The sequence below is a fragment of the Phascolarctos cinereus genome, unplaced genomic scaffold (assembly GCF_003287225.1).
Source record: "Phascolarctos cinereus isolate Bilbo 61053 unplaced genomic scaffold, phaCin_HiC Scaffold_3;HRSCAF=262, whole genome shotgun sequence".
In the NCBI taxonomy this organism is placed as follows: domain Eukaryota; kingdom Metazoa; phylum Chordata; class Mammalia; order Diprotodontia; family Phascolarctidae; genus Phascolarctos; species Phascolarctos cinereus.
Genome location: NW_027555736.1, coordinates 13,453,580 through 13,472,685, shown reverse-complemented (window position 1 = coordinate 13,472,685; position 19,106 = coordinate 13,453,580). Strand labels below are relative to the sequence as shown.

At 41.0% G+C, this 19,106-nt stretch overlaps 1 protein-coding gene across 3 annotated transcripts in view; it reads left to right on the top strand.

Annotated features, from left to right (window-relative positions):
* The first annotated feature begins 3,415 nt into the window (after positions 1-3,415).
* A1CF (APOBEC1 complementation factor) overlaps positions 3,416-19,106 on the top strand; it is a 96,379-nt gene continuing 80,688 nt past the window's right edge. For 2 of the 3 annotated variants that reach the window (XM_020974971.2, XM_020974968.2), the window contains exon 1: positions 3,422-3,507. The gene's annotated coding sequence lies outside the window, so the exon portion shown is untranslated. Of the gene's footprint in view, positions 3,508-19,106 lie in introns of all 3 variants that reach the window. The other variant, XM_020974969.2, reaches the window with a different exon arrangement.

Genomic DNA, 19,106 nt, shown 5'->3' with positions numbered 1-19,106 from the left:
CCTGTCTCTGGGTTGTCTTCTCCTGTTAGAGTGTAAGTTCCTTGAGGGGAGAGATTGTTGTTTTGGTTTTTTTTAATGTATTTGTATTCCCAGCATATGGCACAGTGTCTGGTATGCAGTGGTTAATAAATGCTTTGCATAATTACTGGAAGCCTCCCCAACCTCTCTTAGTTCTAGTGTGTTCCCTCTGCTAATTATCTCCTATTTATCTTGTATAAAGCTTGTTTTGTAAATAGTTCTTTGCATGTTGTCTCCTCCGTTGGAATGTAAGCTCCTTGAGGGCAGGGACCGTCTGTCTTTTGTCTCCCCAGCATTTAGCACAGTGCCTGACACCCAGTAGGTGCTCAATAAATGTTTATTGATTGATTCACTTGACTTAACTAAGGTCTCTCCAACTCTCAGATTCTGTGCTTCTGTGAATGCTTTTGCTGGCTTAGTTGCTAAAACCTGCTTGGTGCATAAGGACCATGTGTATGGAGGGTAGCTGAGAGACCACACATGTTTCCATGAGCAGTGGCTCCCGTCTACATAGCACTCTTTGGCCTGGCATACATGTGCCAGTCAGTGCTTTACCAAACTGCACCCTGATGGCTACCTCTGATAACGGTTTTTTAATTTGTTAGAGAACTGTTTTTATCTACACACACACTGTTTTAAAAGTTATCTATCTAGGCACCACTGTGGGAGCAGAGGAAGTCACTCAGTCCTCCCTTGGCTGGACAGCATGTCTAGAAGTAGAAAAATAAAATCAAAATGCCCATGTGCCAGGAGGTCCTTGAATGTCCCTCCCATCCCTTATTCTGCCATTCTATGAGTCCATTTGTTTCTCCATGTGCATTCAATATTACAGCTAGCTGACTCCCCCTGGGGTCTCTCTCCCCAGGGAAGAAGGTTGCACTGAGGGCTGGCTTACAAAAAATGAGACTTGAACCCCTGAAATGGAAAGCCAATCAAGGCAGGACTGTATCCCAAATGGCCAAGTCTGTGACAGAGTCTCGATTTTCAGGGGTACTGTTCAAAAAGAAATTTCCAAAGATGATTAAGGGAAGAGGAAAAGAACCTGTGTGTTCTAAAATGTTTACAGTAGCTCTCTTTGTGGTGGCAAAGAACTGGAAATTGCAGGGATACCTACCAATTGGTGAATGACTGAACAAGCTGTGGTATATGATTGCGATGGAATACTACTGTGCCATAAGAAATGATGAGCTCAATGACCTTAGAAAAACATGGAAAGACCTGCACAAAATAATGAAAAGTGAAATGAGCAGAACCAAGAGAACATTGTGTACAGTTACAGCAATACTGTTTTAAGAATGACTTTGAGCAAATAAGTTATTTAACTGTTATAAATACTCAAATTAACTAGAAACGACATATGAAGAAAGATGCTATCTGAATCCAGAGAAAGAATTGACAAATAGAAATATGTATAGAACATTTTTACATATATATATACACATATATGTCTATTTGTGTCTAGCGGTGGCCATTGGGGGGGGGGAGGCGGGAAGGGAAGAAAAAAGAGAAAGAAATTTCCATGATAATTTTGTTGTATATTTGAAGCAATAGCAAGTTGTGCGTAGTAGATTTGCAGTTTCATGTACCATCACCTTTTTAATTGCACTGTGTCATGGAAATTCTTGTTTTATTCCATAAATTAACAAAAAAGTCATGGGCTTTGTTTCCCGGGGAGGTAAACTGAACATGCAGGCTATATGGCCCAGGTAGCAAGGAGTCCAGAATCTGCAGCTTCCCTCCTTGACAAGACAATTATTTGGTTTTTCACAGAACAGCAAACTGCTCCAGCAGACTGGCTTGTTGGCCATACCCCTGGCTATGACATCTCATCTCTCGTTTCCCACTTCTCTGCCTCAGCACAAGAAGAATGGAAGCTCTTTGAGAACAGGCTGGTTTAGTCTTCTCTATGAATCTCTAATGTCCAGCTTGACATTTAGTAAATGTATTTTGTATTGAAATGAATTGAAAGTGGGAAGACACTCTGGTACAATGGAAGAGAGGGCTGGATTCTGAGTCAGAAGACACGGGTTTAAATCTCCCCTCTATCACTAACTCACATGAGTTACTTCTGGACATCAGTTATATTCCCTATAAAATTGGAAGATTGGGCTTGATGGCCTGGTCCTTCCCAGCTCTAAAGCCTGTGGCCAAATGGTCCCCTATGCCTGGAGCACTCTCCTTAGCCCCAGCTCATAGAATTTCCACCCTTCTACATGATGCCTTTCCTGACTCCCTCCCACCAATTATCAGCCCTCCCTTCTATTGATATTATTTGTATTAGTTTGTATGACCTTTATGTGATGCCGTATCTCCCACAATAGAAAAGAAATTTCTTGAAGGCAGAAGCTGTTTAATTTTGTCTTTCTACCCCCAGTATTCAGTAGAAGGTTGTTGGGCAGTAGTCACAGGTTAGGTTCTTAATAAATATTTGCTGATCATAGAATCATAAAGCTAGAAGGAACCTTAGAGGTCATTTAATACAGCCCTTCATTTTACATATAAGGAAATTGAGGCAAAGAGCAATGAAATGGCTTGTCTAATGCCAAATTAAACTTTGAACTCGACAGTTACCACAGATGTTTTGAGCAGTGTTGAACTAGGGTCTCTGGTCTCACATCCTGACCTTTCTAGTAGGGAACCATCTACTCTGTTCACTCCGAGATCTCTCCAAAGATCTCCAATAATCCTCTTTGTAAGAAGCCAGGGAAAGGAAGCCCTTGTACATGTTTTCCTCTCGCCTAGAAGACTGTGGGGCTCATATCATCTCTGCATTTACTGTGCTGGGACTCTTGCATTCACCTACATGTCTTCCCCCATCATCTACTACGTTTAACATACTTTACTTAGAATATGTCTAAAAAATGGGCAGTCTGGACAAGCCAAGGGTCCTTCTCATGGTAAAATGTGTAAGAGGCCAGTGCTTGGAAGCAGGAAGGCCTAAATTAAAATCCTATCTCTAACTCATGACAGTCATATGACTTTAGATAATGCTGGACTTCCAGCCTCAGTTTCCCCCTCTGTAAAACAAGAGGTTGGACTAGATGGCATTGAAAATCTCTTTCAGCTCTAAATCTTTGGTTCTATGTTAGTTTGTAGTAAGAAGGCTTTTTTAAAGTATTCATTCCTCAAAGAAAGGATTGATTCCCAATAAGAAATTAAGGGTTCCCTGTGTTGGGGCAGGTGGGTTTCAAAATGATGTGATTTGGGATGACTTGTTTTTTGAACAAAATTCAGCAGCTTCTGTAAACGATTGTGGCTTCGTGGCTTCTGTCTGGCTCTAGTGACCTGGTGAGCCGGTCAAAGGGCTGCTGGGCCAAGGGAGATAGGCTGGGTTAACGTTTAACTTCCTCAGATTCTAAACCGAACTCAGAGGCACTGAACCTTTGGAGTTTGATATGATGAACAGAGGACAAGCAGAGCGACACGTTGCTGCCAATTCTCCATAACCAAGGAACAAGTTTCCGGGTAGGGATCGCTGGAAGGGCTCAGGTATGGTGCCTGGGCTTTGCTTCTTGCCATTTTAATTCTTAGAACCTATGCAGGGGTGAGCAGTGGGTGCTGGGTGAGGGCATCTCTGAGCCCCATTTGCACTAAAAAGACCTGCAGACCAGCTGATCGTTGAGTCTTGCTTCTCCTTGAAGGAAAGAAAGCGCTGGACACATTGTGTCACTGGGTAATAGGATGGCCAGCCCTTAAGCTGAAAATGTGGAGCGCAATTCTGAAAAGGGAAATAAGTGTTGACTTAGCACTCTGGGGGTTCAGGCCCATTCATAGCAGTGGACAGCAGGGTGGGCTGCAGACCTCGCCACTTAGAAATATCAAATATCTGAGGATTTAAGGAACCTGTCATTTTAATCCTCCTTTAGGTCCCCAGTTTCCAAACTCTGCCTCCAATTTCCAATTAATTGTTGGCTCCTCAATGTTTCCCTCTTCAGTGCCACAACAGAGCCCAGTACATAAGGTGCTTAATTAGTGCTTGGTGGTTAACAAGATAGTACTGGACTCGTAGCCAAAAAAACCTGGGTTTGGGTCCTGCCTTTGATACTTCTTAACTGTGTGGCCCCTGGCAAATAATTTCATCAAATCTCTGAGCCCCAGCTTCTCCACCTGAAAAATGGGCAGGTTAAAAACTATAGCACTTTATAAGGTTATTGTCAAGCTCCAATGAGCTAACATATGTAGAGGCTTTGGAAGCCCTGTATAAGCTGCTATATGTAAGCCGTAGTCGTTGCCTTTGTGTGCCTGACAAATTACCCTTGAGGTAAGGAGACAACAATTTTATGAGACAATTATTGTTACTCCATTTTATAGATGAGAACACTGGTACATAGGGAGGTTCAGTGACTTGCCTAGAGTCACACAACTGATATGTGACTGGAATGAGCCCAGCTCTCTAGATGCCAAGTCAATTGCACTATGCTTAGTAATTATTATTAGCAATAATTATCATTAGGGGATGGATGCCCTTAAGTGGAGCACTTTCTACTCATGCCAAATAAATGAATGAATAAATGAAGAACTGGACAGTGGAGTGTGGTGGGAGAAAGTTTGCGTTGGACTTGTTAAAGCTTAGATGAGTCAGGCTAATCATTAGATGGTCCTCTTCCAGACTGACCTGGCTAATGGTGTCATCCCAGATAGTTTGCTTACAGTATTCTCTCTTCCCAACTTTGCTCACTTGAAAAAGAAAGGCTTAATTTTATCAGCCACCTTGATGAAAGTCAGGTTACACTTTTAAAAACTGGCATTATTAGTATGAAGAATCTGAGTCGTCTACCTGGGTATATTCTTTCAGGAAGTAGCGAAGCTCCCAATTTGACAGTCACTCATTTGGACTGGTTTGGAAGCCTCATAAACAGCTGACTTGACTCTGGTCTAACAGGAAGTGAGTTTTGTAGTGTGGCTTCATTAAACCCAAGGGGATCTGCTCACCATGTGGGAGGCCTTTCACTTTGAGGCTGATTGATATTTTTATAGGTGTAACTGAAGTGCTCTGGCCGCCAAAGTTTTGAATACAACTCAGCCCTCTGTAAACTCCTTGAGACTATGAATTATTTTGTTGTTTACATGTGTATCCCTGGGGACTTCAACTGATTGATTGATTGATAACAGTAATATGATGTGCTTCTCCAAGCACCCAGGCCTTCCCTTTGTCAAAAGTGTGAGACAAACATGCAAGCTGTTGTTCATTTCCCACTTGGGGTTTCCTTGGCAAAGAAGAGCAGTTTGCCATTTCCTTCTCTAGTTCATATAGATGAGGAAACTGAGGCAAACAGGGTTAAGTGACTTGCCCACGGTTATACAGCTAGTAAGTGTCTGAGGCCAGATTTGAACTCGTGTCTTCCTACTGCAGGCCAGTGCTCTATCCATTGTGCCACCCAGCTGCAAGCCTCAGGTCTATTTTATGGGACTGTAATTTCTCTAGAGATATTGAAAGTGCCTGGATAATACTGACTTCCTCTCCCTGCTGATTATACAGCAAGATATGGAAGAAGGAAGAAGGGATCTGACAAAGAGACAAAACAAATTCGTTCTTTACCAGGCTGACTCTTCATGAGGCAGTGTGGCCTAATGGACAGAGTGCTGGCCTGGGAGTCAGGAAGAACTGAGTTCAAATCCTGCTTCTAATAAAACCTATCTGGTTCGGTTTTGTCTCTCCAATGCCAAATACTTGGCACATAGGTCCTTAGTAAATGCTTGACCGATTGACTAACTAGCTGTGCGGACAAGCCTGAATCAACTCTCTAAAGCTATGAGTTAGCAAAAAGTTTCTGACCTGTGGCAGTGGAAGGAGATCACAGCCCAGTGAATCTCCCAAATTCCCAGTGTGGATGAAATCATAGATCCACATCCATCCCCCTTCATCCTGGCCTCCTCAAAGGATCTTCATTTGTTTTTTGGAAATGCTTTTGTCTTTCTTTTCTTTTGTTTTGTCTTCATTTGAATACATCGTGTACATTCTTACATGTGGTCACATATATAGATATAAGAATGTGTGTATTATTATCTCCCCAATTATAACGTAAGACTCTTGAGGGTAAAGACTGTATCGCTTTGATCTTTGCATCCATGGCACTTAGTAGAGGGCCTGCCGCACATGAAGATCTTAATAAATGTTTGTTGATTAATTGACAGATGAGATGAAATAATATGTATAAAATGCTTTGTAAACTTAAAGAATTATACAAATGGTGGCTAGCATTATTGACACAGTGACTTCACTTCTATAAACTACCTGGATAGAAGAAAAAGCTATTTTCAAAGTGACTCAAATGTACATATATAGCATTTAACACAAAAAGACTTTCTTACCCAGGTCTCATGCTGAAACTCAGCATGGTGCAGTTGACTGGATATCCAGAGAACTGGGTTCACTCAGTTTTGGGTTTTTCACATACTAGTTGTGTGGATGAGTCACTGAACATCCCTAAACCTCAATGTTCCCATGAAAATGGGGTAATAATATTTGCATCAAAATTTTCTTAACTTTGCCTCAAAAGGTCATTGAAAGGAAAGCATTTTGCAAACTGAAGGGTACTGTAGGAATATCATCTGTTATTCCAGTCAACGCTTCTAAAGCAGTTTTGTTAATGTTTGTACTCCTTTCACTAAGGCAGACAGCAGCCCATTCAGAATTGAGTAGGGTGTCTTCATAAATTGCTTCAGCTCAAGGAATTCACATTATACTTCAAAACTTCAAGGGGTTTCTGCTTCCCTTAGAACACATTGTAAACTATCTATATCTTCTCAATATATCTATATCTTCTGATATAATTCTTAGCCATGTTCTCCCTTTGATATTCCAAAGAAGACTCCTCCAAAATGCTAAAAGTCTTCCTCTAGAACTTCGCACAGCCCATGGGGACCAGCACACTACTCAGACTGTTCTTCCAGCATCGTTCTGTCTTTCTCCATGACTTGACCACTTCCTTTTCTGGTCCATTATTTCTTCTCACATAGTTGGTCAGCCAGTCCATTGTTAGCTTCTTATCAACAGGAATTGTTTCATTTTTTTGTCTTTGTACCTTAAGCACCCAGGAAAGTACCAAGTGCACAGTAAACACTTAATAAGTGCTTATTTAAGGAACTAATGAGTTAGACCATAATCATGTAGATGTGGGACAGATGGATAATAAGTTGGACCACAATTAAATAGGAGATAAAAAGTGCATTGGATTGAATTTCGAAACCTGACCATTGCTTTCAATGACCCCCACCTGTTCCCTGGCACAAGGACCCATCTCTTTAACACAAATATTTTCCTGATAATGCAGCACAGCTACAAACCTTGCAACACCATAACCACCAAAGAATCAAAGTCAAGGGTGACTCAGAGAGAAGTGGAGATCTCACAGCATTGGCATAGGACATTTTCCATGTCCTTATGTGGTCCAATTCACTCCTTAGTTCACCCAATATCTAATGTTTCACAAATATCCACATAAAATAATATAATTTGAAGAGAAGTGTTGCAAAAGATTCCATAATTATTACCAAATTTGCAACCATGTTACTTTTATGTGACTATAAGCAGAGTCTCAGATTTGGACAGATTTTAAGGAAAATCTTCACAGCCAAAATATCCTTTGCCCTGTGATCCAAAAGAACCCCTATTGATGTGGGATAGGTTAATCCCACATCTGGATGATCAAAAATGATCTCTCAAAACATATCTAAATAAATTCAGACAGACAGTATAATGGCCTATTACAACATCATAGCACCAATAGGGAAACATAACCTCCCAACTCCAAACAAAAATGGTGGACTCTAGATAAGGAATAGCACATATATGGTGAAGACATGGCCAATATGTTGACTTTTTTTAGCTTAACTCAGCTTCTTTGTTCTAAACATCCATTTAATATGTTGTCTTCTGATGCAGCATGTATCAGACATCATAAGGCATCTTGATGCAATGGATAAATAGCTAGTCTTAAAACCAGAAAGACCAGGTTCCAGTACCTCCTCTGACCCATACTGGCTGTATGCCACTTAACATCTCTGTTTTCTAGGCTACCGTCTAAGACTATAAGTTGCAGAGAAAGTACTGACCTGCACTGGTGGAGGAAATTGAGTCACCTGGGAGTTCCCTATACTACTAAAATGATATTTCCAGTCCCTCTACTTTTTTATTACAAGGAAGGTTTCTGCTAAGGCAAGAAGTCATGGGGAAGTGACAATTACATGTGCTTTTTAAAACATGAATAAAGTGGGGTTTTTTTCAAAAAAGATGAAATCACAAAGTTCTTGAAGTCTTAAAGAAAGGGAAGAAGGTGCTGCTGTCCTTCCTGGGGATTAGCACTGTTGCCCACTGGTTTGCCTTACCTTTTATGCTTCTGAATAATTCCAACAGCTCAAACAAGGCAATATTGATTGGCAAAGGATAAACACCATTTGCTATCTTATTCATGGAAACAGTTACTAGGTTCCTCTAAAGAGTAGCTCTAGCAGTCACAATTCTTCCCCGGGAAAGCAAGCAGAAAAGAGCATGTCACTTTCTCTTCTCTATCTTAAATCAATCTGTCATCTTCTTAAGAGATGTTTTTACTCCACTATCAACTCTTCTGTCATGATGCAGAATAGAAAAAGAAATTGGTTAATCCAGGCAGGGGCCTCATCTCCACAGGCTTTGTTGGTCCCTGTGGTGAACATGTTAGTGAAATTCTCTTAAAGTAGGCTCTTTTCAGGACGTTGGGCAATCATATTCAGTGAATGGGAGACAAATGCCTCAGGATTTTGCTGAATTCCAAAATGGGTGACTGCTATCATTATCCAAGATTTTCTTTGTAATTTGGGATAAGGTGGGAGAGAGACTGTAGGATTTTCATTATTTTGTCCATCCACTCCCCTAATCTGATCTAATGTTCCAAAATATGCAAAGCTGCTATTATCAAATTAAGGTAGATTTAGAGCTGAAAGGGACCTTAGCAACTTATAATTTGTAGATGAGGAAACCGAGGTCCAGAGTGAGGAAGTATCTTGTCCAAGGTCATAATTGTCCAAGGTTAAATCCACAGGTTTCAATGAAAAAAAATCATTTTGGATATTTTGAGTTTTTTAACATTTTATCAGACCCACTACAAACTAATTTTAAACACCATTTGGCATCTTTACCTTTGGCCATACCGTGTGGTACAATGGAGAAAACACTGTCCTTCCTATCAGAAATCCAGGTCCAAAACTCTTTTCACTCATTCATTTGACAAGCATTTATTTAGTGTTTATTATGTGGCAGGCATTGTGCTAAATGTTAGAAAGAAGGCCAAAAACTGTTCAGGGGCAGTACCTGCCCCTAAGAATCTTACATTCTTTTGAGAGGGGAAACCTCTCTTATAATCATACATAGTATGAATAAATAAATAAATGAGTATACTTATAATCATACATAGTATAAATAAATAAATAAGTATACTTATAACCATACATGGTATAAATAAATAAATAGATAGATAGATAGATAGATAGATAGATAGATAGATAGATAAATATACTTATAATCATACATAGTATAAATAAATAAATAAGTATACTTATAACCATACATGGTATAAATAAATAGATAGATAGATAGATAGATAGATAGATAGATAGATAGATAGATAGATAGATAGATAGACTTATAATCATACATAGTATAAATATCAAGTCATTTGTGTAGAGGACCATTAGAAATTGTGCTATCAGGGAAGGCTTTGCATAGGATGTGCTGCTTGCATTGAGCTTATAGGAAACAGAGGATATTAAGAGCTGGAGGTGAAGAGGACCAGGCTTGGGGGACAGTCTTGGCAACATTTGGAGAGAGGAGATGGAATGCTAAGGACAGCACAGAAAGCTGTTCAGTTTGGCTGGAATGTAAGGGGAAATAGAGAGTAATGGGCAATACACCTGCAAACTTTGAAGGGCCTGAAATGTCAAACACAGGCTTCTGTGCCTTGTCCTTGTGGCAAAAGGGAGTGACAAGAGCTTTTTGAGCAGGGAAGTGACATGGCCAGACCTTTCTTTACAAATACTACTTTGGAAGTTATGGGGAGGATGGACTGAAGAAAGGAGAAATGTCAGGCATTGTCAAACATTAGGAACCTATTGCAATAGTCCAGGTGAGAGTTGATGAGAGCCTGAACTAGGGTGGTGACCATGTGAGTAGGAGAAAGGGATGGATACAAGAGAGATTGTGGAGATGGAATTGGCAAGACTTGAATGTTGATTGACTATTGGGAAACAAGGAAGAGTGAAGGGTCTAGTTGTCTCTGAGGTTGTGAACCCAGAGGACTGGGAGGATGATGGTACCCTTATCAGAAACTCCTTGTCCATCTGTCCCACACCTATATACTGAGGGGCTAATTCATTCATTTAATATGTATTTATTAATACTCTACTGTGTTCTAGATACTTTCCTAAATACTGAGGATGCAAATTAAAAAAATATAAGAAAAGGAAGGTGGTAAGGGGGATGAGTTAAGGAGGAAAGATGATGTGTTCTGCTTTGGTTATATTGAAATGTCTATGGGATATATAGTTAGAAAGCTCCAAAAAGCAATACGTGATGCAGGATCAGGGCTCAAGAGAGACTGGAGCTGGATATAAGATGTCTGAGTCATCAGCATTGAGATGATCATTGAGCTCTTGGGAAGCAGTGAAATGAGAGGGGAAAGGGAGAAAAAGAAAGGGCTGAGGGAGGGAGAGAAGGGGAAGAGGACAAGATAAGAAAGGAGAGAGTAAAAGGGAGGAAGAAAGAGTGAGGGAATAAAAGAGAGGGGAGAAGGGAAGAGAGAGGGAGGGAAAAAGAGAGAGAGAAAGAGGAAAGGAGGGGAGAGAGAGGAGACAGAAGGAGGGAAGGGGAAGAGTAAAAGAGAGGGAAGAAGAGAGAGAGGGAGGAAGAAGAAAAGGAAGGGAGACATGGAGGAGGAAGAGAAAGATGGAGGGAAGGAGAGAGAGGGTGAAAGGGAGAGAGAAGTAGAGGGAGGGAAAGAGAGAAGGAGAAAGATGAAATACAGAGCTTTAGGTAAGACCCACAATTGAGAGTTGGGAATCATCCAGCAAAGGACACTGAGATGGAATGGTCAGATACGTAAAAGGAAAACCAAAAGAAAGTAGTCTCATGAAAACTTATGGAGGTGAGGATTTGGGAGGAGAGTGTGGAAAAAAATTGTCAAGTAATATAGACTGCTCAAGAAGGATGAGAACTAAGAAAATACTATCAGATTTGGTCATCAAGAAACCATTGGTAATTTTGGAGAGCAATTTCAGTCAAAGGATAGATGTAGAAACCAGGAAAATCTATTTGAATTTTATGTGAATCTCAGCTTCTTCATCTGCAAAATGGAAGGAGGGATTGGCTTGAATGATCTAGTTTCAACAGTCTTGAATGTTTTTCTTCACATCTGTCAGAAATGAAACATTTTCCTATTCTTATGATAACTTGTTCAGAAAAAATAAATAAGGCATTGATTGTGGAGTTCTTTTAATGTAGTAAACATTACTTAAGTATGGATGGTAATTCTTGTTTTGATCATGCAAGTCAACATCCCCAATTAAACAATTCCTTGCTTTGCTCCCAGTAATAGGACTATAGCATCTGCTACCACTAAGTGAGAAGTAGGTATCTGGAAGGTTATTCATGGCGTTCAGCCCTATGCAGTGATGGTAGCAAGTTTTCCATCACCAAGAGAGAACCCTGCTGGAATGTTGTCCATTTGCTAGGGCTTCATCTTTCCAACTTGAAAAAACAAAAGTAAGTACATTTCCAGGGCCCCCAACAGATTTTGAAGAGTGTAGTTTGGTTTAATAGAAACTAAGCTAAACACCTGCATTGGAAGAGACCGCAGAAGGTACCAGGATCAATATGTGACTGCTCTCGAAATCTCTACAGGTTCACAGAATCTCCCAGCTGGAAGGGACCTCAGAGGCTACCTAGTCTAACTAGTATCTGCCTCAGCATCTTCTTTATGAGATCCTCAACAAGTGGTCATTAGCCTTTCACTGAAGACCTCAGTGATGAAAAATTCACTCCCTTTGAATGCAACTATCATTATTTGGAAGCTTTTTCTGATATCAATCCTAAATTTGCTCCTTTGGAATATCCAATGATCAATAAACATTTGTTAAGCACCTACTATGTGCCGGGCACTGTACTAACAGTTGGGAATACAATTAATCTTTAAAAACCAGTTCCTGTTCTTAAGGAGCTTACAGTTGAAAGGGAGAAACAACACACAAAAGTAGGCAGGGAAGTAGGAGTTGGGTCCAGGGGGGACTTGGTATGGGTGCATCTTGTTCTGGCAGAGAAGCAAAGTGGAGAGATCTGAGAGTTCAGTTCCTGCTTTCTATAAAGGAAGGCATTGGAAGAGGTTTGGTAATCTGCCCTCAAGCTCTCCAATCGAAAGGAAGAGGAGGCGGAGGCAGGTAGTGTCAATCAAGGCTAGAGTTAGTAGCATAGTGGTGAGTTGAGAAATGATGAGCTTAACCTGGGAAGAACATCGCGTTCCTTGGCGCTGAAGTAAGGCAGAGCAGCAGATACAAAGTGCAATTTCTTCCCAGTCTTCCTGCTTCTGCTCTCTGGGGCCAAACTGAACAAGCCCAATCCCTCCTTCGTTTAACATTAGTTCAGATACTTGGAGACAACTATCATGTGTTTCCTGAGTCTCCTCTTCTTTGGGTTAAGCACACCCAGCTCCCTTAATTGACCCCCGTATGGCAGGGACAGGAGGCCCTTCACTGTGATTTGATATTTTAAGCTGGTCCTATGATCAGAGGAGTGAAGAAAAAAGTGGAGAGTGAGTGAATGCCAATCATTGTCTTCTGAGGAATGTGAAGTGCTTTGAAGACAACCTCTAATTACTCCTCAGAAGAACAAGGAGCTAGAAATGAATGCAGATCACAACATTCTTCATTCCTCCATGGCATGCTTATAAATGTGCTTATCTTTCATCAGAGGTCTTTCTCCCCAGAAGACATGAGTTTATTGGTCATTCTGGCAACATAATGTCTCTCTGTGTACACGAAATGGGAGATTGAAAGCCATCTTGCTGATTCTGTAGAAGGAAACATCTGCAATGATATTATTGGCCATAGGGACATGGAACAAGACTTGAATGGGCCTTCAAACTTGTTGCATTGAACTTGCCAAGTCCTGAGGGAAGGAAGCTTCCCAGGGAGGGAAAAAGTCTCCTTTTCTGTCTCCCTTCAAGGTTATTTTCTTGAATAGCCAAGGTCCTGGCCAGAATCCAAGAATCAGCATTTTATGGCTGGTAGGGGCATTCGAGGTCATCAAATCTCACCTGTACTCGAACTTGAAAATATTCTTAGTAAGTTGGCATCCAGCCTTTGTTTGACATCCTCCAATGAGCAGAGGCAGCCCAGGCCACTTTGAGGTGACTCTGAGCATTAGGAATTCTCCACTTATATCAAACCTATTTGCTTCTTTGCAGTTTCCCCCTCCTTCCTTCTAAATGTATTAACCCACTGGGGTGAAGCAGAAGGAACTTAATCCTTTTCCCATGTGAGTTGGGAATCAAATGCTGAAGACAGCTCTCATGTGCCAATAAGTCCTGTCTTCTCCAGGCCAAATATACCCTGTTCCTTCAACTGGTTCTCATACAGTAGAATGCTGCTCTAGACACCATGTGGTCTATCAATAATTTTCCAAAAAATGTATTGCCTAGAACCAAACAGAGTGCCCTAGATGTAGCCTCACCCGAGCAGAGTAAACCGGAATTCTCTAATCTTGGACATCATGCCACTCTTAACATAGCCTGAAATATCGTACTTTTGGATAGAGTAGGCAGTATACCTTCCTCACAGTCAGGAAGACCTGGGTTCAAGTCCCAAATTTGAGACCTACTGACTACAAAACCTTGGGAAAGTCCCTTAGCTTCTAAAGTCCCTGAGGCTGGAGTTTCAGAGGAGCTGCTGACCTGCATCAGGAAAGAGAGATTCTTCATGCAGAAGTTTCCCATATCCGTAAAATCCCAGGTCCAGTCTCTGTTCCTATAATGCTATTGCCTGGCATGGAATAGGCCATTTACTACAGCCCCCAGATATTTTTTTTGACACGTTTTCACTTAACCATGACTTCCCCATCTTGTAAGATGTAGCCAGAAAGTGAGCTGACTTCAAGATGAAAGGAAATGTATTGTGTGACTCCAGACAGACTCCAGGCTCCTCAGCATGTAAAATGCACATGAAGGCAACGGCTGTATTGAGGTGAAATTGGGCAGTAGCTTGGGTAGCAGCAGGTATCCATCAGTCAGGGGACCTAAATTCAGAGCACGGCAGTGACTCAGTATTTAAGGGAAAGGAAATTGTCACCTCTCTGCAGAAAATCTACTTTTCCCACAGTGGAAGGGACGATCATGCAGATGAGCTGATTTTTGTGATGTAGATATGTCTGCAAAGCCAGTCCAACTTGGAGGTGTGATGTGAGGCAAGTTCAAAGGTCTACCTGGGCCTCTACTAAATTGACCCAATGCCCAGAATCCCCCCCTCATTAGAGTTACCCCATTTGGCTAAGGCATTGTATTTCCAGAAGGCCTCTGTTAAAATGCAAATACTTTGGTAATCCATTACACCATTATCACCCAGTAACAGCTCAGCACAATTCAGTTTACCATAGGATCACAGACGTGGTGCTGTCCTGGAATATAGTGGCCATGTCCTTCTGTCCTATGTTCTAATTTATAGTCAGAATGTCAATACTGACATACTTTAGTCACTCCAGGAATATACTGAATAAACGGTTGTTGGGCAAAGATCTTACTTTGCAGCTAGTATAAAAACACTATGAAGCTTAGCCCCTCTGCTGCTTTTTCTAGGATTTGACCACTGTCACTGCAGAAGCACCAGGGGGCTGCCCAGAACTCAGGGCCATTTTGTATTTTCCTTTGTTGTATGGGTTGTCATGGCCAAAGAATTTATTGCCACCTCACCATCCTCATGACAATGAGTCTCTCCATACTGGACAGAAGAGAGCTTGTTTCTGGGACTCCATTTCAAACCTTTGCAGCTTGATAGGACCTGCTCAGACTTGGCCTCCCCTGGCTTGGTCTTCAAGAATTCAGGGTCCCTGCCATATCGTGAGGAGGGATCAGAAAAGAGTTTGTAGAAGGTTAATCTTATCCTTTTTATTCTTCTTCTTCTGATTTATGATTCTTCTTCTGGAGCATCTTCTCTCTTGGGAAGCCTGGTTTCCTATATGGATCAGGGTTTTTCATCATGAAAAAAGGAGTAGAACTAAGGGTGCGAAGCTGGGGGAGCATCCTTCCCACATGATGAGGAGCCCATAAACAGCTCCCCAGCAACTTGAAAAAATAGCAAAGGTGATGAATACAGAGAAACGTAGAATGAGGTACACCAATTGGTGCAGAATGAAGGAAGCAGAGCCAGGAAAACAATATTCACAATGACACCAGTGTAAATTTAAATCAACCAAAAAGTTTTAAAATGTAATCAAGATTATAAAGGATAAGTATGGCTTAAGAGAGAGATCTAAGAAGATACCCCCACCCCAGCCTTTTGCAGAGAGGAGAAGTCTACAATATAGTACATAGCACACATTTTCAGACTTTTTCAATGCATTCATTAGTTGTGCTAATTTTTTTCCTCTTTCTTTTCCTTTTTTGTCTTTAAAATTATTATTTGTTATATGGGATGGCTCTTTATAAGAGAATGGGAAAGAATACTGGGAAAATTACGGTGACATAAAAAAGAAAATAATCAATAAAAACTTATTTAAAACAAAAATAATAATAATACATCTCTTTACCATGTTCCTGGTAGCCATGGCCATGAAGGTCACAATGTGAGACTTCAGATGATATAAGGTATTTCTCAGGGGAAAAGGGCAGAAGGAGGAATATGAATGTACAGTGACCAAACTTGAACCTGAAGAAGAAATATGAGGAAGCACCTCCATCTACTTGGTGTCTGGATACGCAGCCCTGCAGCTAAGGACACCCCTGCAGTGTGGTCGGGAGTTTTACTGAGCTCTTTCTTCCTCTTTGTTCTTTGATGTAAAGGATGACTCTCTAGGAGGAGAAAAGGAAGGGAAGAAAACACTGGACAGTGTAAATGACAAAAAAATTTAAAAATCATTAAAATATATTTTTAAAGGTTAGCTACATCTGCCCAGACCAATACAAATGTTCTTGAACATCAAAGTAAAGGCTACTTTTCTTTTGGAATGGAATCCACAGCACAGCAACTGGACTGCTTTGTATAGAAGAAAACACAAGAAAAAATACTTGGGAGAGATTCAAAAGAAAAGAACCTACCAGGCTGTAAAAATTTGAGGGGGGTGTCACTAGCATTTCCCTTGCTGATGCAATGGCCTAAAAGAAACCTAAAGTTTAAAAGTTCAACATGAACAAGTGTATCAAAACTGCTGAGGAAGTGAAAAAGGCTAAACACAAACTCTACATACATACATACATACATACATACATACATACATACATATATATATATATATATATATCCCACTGCTACAGCACCCACAAAGCCGGCACCTAAACAAAAATCAATGAAGGCTATGAAAACTTCTGCAGCTCAAATGGAGAGAAAATGCTAAACTGTCAACTATTTGGATGATTAAATAGTATTTTATGTAACTATTTTTAAGGAAATTCCTTTCCCAAGGGCCAAGCTTAAAGCACTCCATCTCCATGGAGGTCTTCAAGAAAAACATTGAATGATGGCTTCCCAGGTATGCTTTGCAGCATGGTTTGAACTAGATATGCTCAGAGGACCCAACTCCCAAAAACTATGGTTCGACAATTCCATATCTTTCTATTAGTTAATCAAGGCAATATTGCCAAGATTTTTGCCAAGATTTTCTAAGACTTCTATGATCATGGCATTTATTTATTAATTCACTGCCCAAGAGAAATCAGATCATGACCCAGAAACAAATTTTAATGAGAGTGAAGATGTGCACAGTGTTATCCACATCAGTTTTCTTCCGGCCCTGGGAAGTTCATAACATCTAATACACACTACCCCACCAGGATGCCTTGCCTGCACCTGCCTCCATAAGCAGCTATTCCATTGTGCTCCAGCCACTCCAGGCATTATCTCTGGCCAACTCCAGCTCCAGAGGTGTTGTCTTGCTTGCTCCTGGGTACCCTCCACAGTCACCTTTCTCCACACCCACTCACCTTTTATCTTCATATCCACTCCATTCCACTGATTTTGAAGTCACCAGTTGCCTTGCTCAAACTCCCTTCTCTATCCCCCACTGACCCTAACCCTAATTCCAACATTAGCCCAACCCTAACCCTCATCCTTATTCCCATCCACCTTGACCCAGCCCCACCCCACAACATCCCACTCAAGTTACCCATCCCCTCCACTGTGCCCCATAGGTAACAAACTAGCTTTCAAGTTCAATCTTTTGCTGTCTTATTCCTTCCGTTTTCTTGTACTCTCTGAGACCTAGCTCCCTTCTGATGCTGCAGCTTTCCTGTTCACCCTTTCCAGTATTAGTAGAGCTATCTCTTATAGCCCCAACTCACTAGTGTTGGTGAGAGTTAGAAAACTCCTCATTCTCCACACCCACTTAGAGGTTTTCTTTCTCTCATCATCACTGCTAACCTCTCTTCCTTTGAGGTCCATACAACACACTGAATATTCATCAGCAAATTTAGATTCTGTTGTCTGTTGTACTCCGACTCCAAGACACTAGGTGAGTTCAGTTCTTATTCTACAGTCTTCCTCTCCTCCCCAAAGCCTGCCCTCATACTAGGCAACTTCAATACACATATTGATACTCCTTCAAACATCATAACATCCTGGTTCCTCAACTTTTGCATTTCAAATGACCTACTTCTCCAACCCACCTGAACCCTACACAGAGATAATCTTCATCTTGAAATCTCCCAAATGTTCCATATCTATGTTCATTATATTCCTTTATCCAATCATAAACTTCCAACTGCTCCTCTCCCCCAACCTGCTCAGATGAAAGCCTTGCCTCATATTTCACTGGAAAAAAAGAGATTATTCAATAAGATCTCATCTTTTCCCCTGTTTCTCATCTCACATCATTCAAATACCTTCTACGACCATCCCCACCTTCACCCTTTAAGTAGTCTTTCTCCTTGCCACACTAACCCCAGCTACACACGCAAGTGATCTTATGCCATCCCATTAATGGAAGCTTGACCCCTCTATCATATCTACTCTCTCACTAACCTCCAATTACTCCAAATTTACTGACTGTTTCCCTACTGCCGACAAACATACCCAGGGCTCCCCTGTCCTCACAAAATCCTCATTGATTGCATCCGTCCCTACCATCTACTGTCTTATATAGCTACTACCTTTTGTGGCTGAACTCTCCAAAGCTACTGATGGCCTTTTCTCAATATTCATCCTTCTTAAACTTTCTGCAGCCTCTGACACTGTCAATCACCTTCTTTTCCTTAATATTTTCTTTTCTCTAAGTTTTCATGACACTGCTATTTCCTAGTTCTCCTCTTACTTGTCTGACTGTTCCTTCACTGATCCTTTGCTGAATCATTGTCCAGGTCAAGCCCCCAGCTATGTGTGTCTTTCAAGGCTCTGTCCTGAGCCCTCTTCTCTTCTCTCTCTAGAGATTTCACTTAGTAATCCCATCAAGCTTCAATATCTTCAATTATCATCTCTATTCATATGACTTTCAGGTTTACTTGACCAACCCTAAGCTCTCTCTGGATCTCTGGTGTTGCATCTCCAGCTGCCTACTAGACATCTGGAAGTGGATGTTGCATAGCCATCTTAAACTCAACATCTCCAAAATTAAGCTTATTAGCTGTTCCCCAAAATCTTTCCCTTTTGACTTTTCTATTACTGTTGAGGATACCACTATACTCCCAGTCACCCAGGCTCACAACCTAGATGTCATCTCTGACTCCTCATTCTTTTTGAACTCCCTTCATATCCAATTAATTATCAAGTCCTCTTATTACTACATTTGTGACATCTCTTCCATATGTCCCCTTCTGTCCTCTGACACTACCTCTACCCTGATATAAGCCTTTACTATGTCCCACTTGCACTATTGCAGTAGCCAGCTGGTTGGCCTTCCTGCCTCTTTTCTCCCCACTCCAATC